Source organism: Arachis hypogaea, chromosome 10 (genome assembly GCF_003086295.3).
Source record: "Arachis hypogaea cultivar Tifrunner chromosome 10, arahy.Tifrunner.gnm2.J5K5, whole genome shotgun sequence".
NCBI classification, from domain to species: Eukaryota; Viridiplantae; Streptophyta; class Magnoliopsida; order Fabales; family Fabaceae; genus Arachis; species Arachis hypogaea.
The window spans coordinates 90,506,769-90,511,000 of record NC_092045.1 but is presented as its reverse complement, the minus strand read 5'-3'; the positions used below and the strand labels follow the sequence as shown (position 1 = coordinate 90,511,000).

Here is a 4,232-nt window from a genome sequence, read left to right as displayed (position 1 = left end):
TGGCGTTGGAAAGTAGACATCCTGAGATTTCCAGCAATATATGATAGTCCATACTTTGCCCAAGATTTGATGGCCCAAACCGGCGTTCAAAGTCACCATCAGAATTTCCAGCGTTAAACGCCGGAACTGGCACAAGGATGGGAGTTAAACGCCCAAACTGGCATGAAAGCTGGCGTTTAACTCCAAGAAGAGTCTCTACACGAAAATGCTTCAATGCTCAGCCCAAGCACACACCAAGTGGGCCTGGAAGTAGATTTTTCTGTCATTTACTCATCTCTGTAAACCCTAGGCTACTAGTTCTCTATAAGTAGGACCTTTTACTATTGTATTTTCATCTTGGTTCTTCTGGTTCCCTCTCTGGGGCCGAAGCCAATGATCACACTATCACTTATGTATTTTCAACGGTGGAGTTTCTACACACCATAGATTAAGGTGTGGAGCTCTGCTGTACCTCGAGTATTAATGCAATTACTATTGTTCTTCTATTCAATTCCGCTTGTTCTTGTTCTAAGATATCACTTGTTCTTCAACTTGATGAATGTGATGATCCGTGACACTCATCATCATTCTCACCTATGAACGTGTGCCTGACAACCACCTCCGTTCTACCTTAGATTGGGTGGATATCTCTTGGATTCTTTAACCGGAATCTTCGTGGTATAAGCTAGAATTGATGGCGGCATTCAAGAGAATCCGAAAGGTCTAAACCTTGTCTGTGGTATTCTGAGTAGGATTCAATGATTGAATGACTGTGACGAGCTTCAAACTCTTGAAGGCTGGGCGTTAGTGACAGATGCAAAAGAATCACTGGATTCTATTCCAACCTGATTGAGAACCGACAAATGAATAGCCGTGCCGTGACAGGGTGCGTTGAACATTTTCACTGAGAGGATGGGAGGTAGCCACTGAAAACGGTGAAACCCTTGCATATAGCTTGCCATGGAAAGGAGTAAGAAGGATTGGATGAAGACAGTAGGAAAGCAGAGAGACGGAAGGAACACAGCATTTCCATACGCTTATCTGAAATTCCCACCAATGAATTGCATAAGTATCTCTATCTTTATCTTTATGTTTTATTCATCATCCATAACCATTTGAGTTTTCCTGACTAAGATTTACAAGGTGACCATAGCTTGCTTCATACCAACAATCTCTGTGGGATCGACCCTTACTCGCGTAAGGTTTATTACTTGGACGACCCAGTACACTTGCTGGTTAGTTGTGCGAAATTGTGTTTATGCCATGGTATTGAACACCAAGTTTTTGGATTCATCACCGGGGATTATTTGAGTTGTGAAAAGTTTTGATCACAATTTCGTGCATCAATAATTAAGTTGGAAGTTCACTAGATTGAGCATTTTTTTTCTTTTGTTTGTTTACTTTATTCAGTTGTTTACCTTCACTTTGTTTCGTTTCTTCCTCACCCCCTATACCCCCTCTGTTTTCTTTCTTTCTTTATTATTATCTACAATTCTGCTCACTAACCCACTAACTGTTTGATAAATTGCATCACTCACTCTAACAGTCACTCTAACAAGAATAATCTCTTCATTTCATCTCTTGCTGTGTGTTTTGTTAGTTGTATGACAGGGAGAAGAGGGGGAGCTTCAACCTCCTTCAATTCCGAACTTGAAAGAACCCTCCAGAGACTAAGGAGGGAAGCAAGAGGGAAAGGAGTTTGTGGTGCTGAGGAAGAGGAAGAGTATTTTGAAACCAACATGGAGGAGAACTTGGAAAACAATCATGAAGAAGAAGCTCACAACCATGCTAGAGAAGGCCCTGCAAATCATGCTGGGTAAGAAAGGAGAGTTCTAGGTTCCTACATCAATCCAAATCCAGGAAACTGTGGAAGTAACATCCAGAAGCCCACCATACACGCCAACAACTTTGAACTAAAACCCCAGCTCATCACCCTTGTTCAGAACAACTGCTCATTTGGAGGAAGTGCTCAAGAAGACCCCAATCAACATCTAACCACCTTCCTGAGAATTTGTGACACTGTGAAGTCTAATAGAGTCCACCCGGATGTCTATAGGATGCTTTTGTTCCCTTTTTCACTCAGGGACAAGGCATCCAAGTGGCTTGAATCCTTCCCAAAGGAGAGCTTAACAAATTGGGAAGATGTGGTGAACAAATTTTTGGCAAGATTCTACCCTCCTCAAAGAATTAATAGGCTGAGAGCTGAGGTGCAGACTTTCAGACAACAAGATGGTGAGACTCTCTATGAGGCATGGGAGAGGTTCAAGGACTTAACAAGAAGATGCCCACCAGATATGTTCAATGAATGAGTTCAACTTCACATTTTCTATGAAGGTCTTTCCTATGAGTCAAAGAAGGCTGTAGATCATTCATCAGGGGACTTTCTAAACAAGAAGAAAACCATTGAAGAGGCCATAGATGTCATTGAAACAGTAGCTGAGAATGACTACTTTTATGCCTCTGAAAGAAGTAACACTCGAGGAGTAATGGAGCTGAACCACATGGATGCATTGCTAGCTCAAAATAAGATGATCACCAAGCAGCTAGCAGATCTCACCAAGAAGGTGGAGGAAAACCAAGTCGCAGCAGTCATCACTTTATCACCAGCTCAAGAAGGAGTGAATATAGGAGAAGAAGGTGACTAGGAACAAGCCAACTATGTTGGAAACTCACCTAGACAAATCCATGACCCATACTCTAAAACTTACAACTCTGGATGGAGAAATCACCCCAACTTTTGTTGGGAAAATCAACAAGACCAAGGTCAAGACCAGAGACGCCACAACCTCAATTCCAACAACAATGCAACTCACCAACATACCTTACAGAGATCCTATCAACACCCACCTAACCCCAATCCACCATCACTAACGGACGATAAACTTTCAAAAATTGATACTCTACTAGAAGATTTATGTAGAGAAGTCCAAGACAACAAGGTGTTTAAGGAAGTAGTGCGAGCCAATATAAAAAACCAAGGAGAAAACATCAAGAGACTGGAGTCCCAAGTAGGGTATCTATCTCAACAAATTCCCAAACCCACTGATGGATTTCCCAGTGACACGGAGAAGAACCCAAGAAGAGAAACAAAGAAAGTAAGGTGGAAAGAATGTAAGAAGATCACCACAAGTGATGAGAGGAGTATGAAGAAAGTAGAACACCTCCAAGACAGTCAAAAGGGAAACCAGGAAGAAAGAGACTATGCACCCCAACCTACACTCAAGGAAGAGCTGAAGAGAAGGGAGATACTGAACCCATATGCACCCTTTCTCCAAAGACTTAAAGGTGGTGTAGCAGGGAGAATGTATTCAAGGTTCCTTGACATGTTTGCATATCTTGATGTAAATATACCATTTATTAAAGCCCTCCAGCAAATGCCTTCCTACATAAAGTATATAAAGGAGCTATTAGCTAGAAAGAGTTTATTGAAGGGTGGACAAATAATAAAGATGAATAGGGATTGCAGTGCTCTCATTCAACCAGGGCCACCCACAAAGAAGAAGGATCCAGGGAGTTTCCACATTCCCTGTGCCATAGGAGAAACAATGATTGATAAAGGACTCTGTGACTTGGGAGCAAGTATCAACCTAATGCCTCTATCCCTCATGAAAAAGCTTCAAATTAATGAGCTAACACCCACAGATGTAATCATCAAATTGGCTGACAAAACTCAAAAACAGGCACTATGAGTGGTTGAGAATGTGTTAGTAAAGGTTGGGAACTACTTCCTCCCCACAGACTTTGTTGTCCTGGAAATGGATGAGAATCCTATTTACCCCATCATTCTAGGAAGGCCATTTTTAGCCACAGCCAGAGCACTCATAGATGTGGAGCGAGGAAAGCTAGTGCTGAGAATACATGATGATCAGCTCACCTTCAATGTTTTCAACCTCTCACAACAAGCAGACCATGATAACAAAAAGTCAGAGGAAAAGCAAACAGAAGAGCTGACGTCAGAGCTAAACAAGGGAGCACAAGAAAACAGGTCCCAAGGGGATGGAAAAATAAGAAAATACCTACAGAAGATTTCTCGCCAGGAGATGAAGTGGTCTCTATATACTTTCTACCTATACCACCTCACCTCCCCACTATTCCATCTCAGCTGCCTCCAGTGTACACCGTCAACAAAATCTTGTCCTTAGAGCATGTGGAGCTTATCAACAAGGCCAATGGAAATAGGTTCACTGCAAGGGGGGAAGATTTCAAGCACTATCAGCCACCTTGACAAGGACCAAATGTCAAGCTAATGACGC

At 42.2% G+C, this 4,232-nt stretch overlaps 1 non-coding gene across 1 annotated transcript; it reads right to left on the bottom strand.

Moving 5' to 3' along the window:
* Positions 1–2,171: 2,171 nt before the first annotated feature.
* On the bottom strand, positions 2,172–2,278 carry LOC112719006 (small nucleolar RNA R71). Its single transcript, XR_003161331.1, has one exon. It is a non-coding gene; the product is annotated as a small nucleolar RNA R71 (small nucleolar RNA).
* Positions 2,279–4,232: the final 1,954 nt, after the last annotated feature.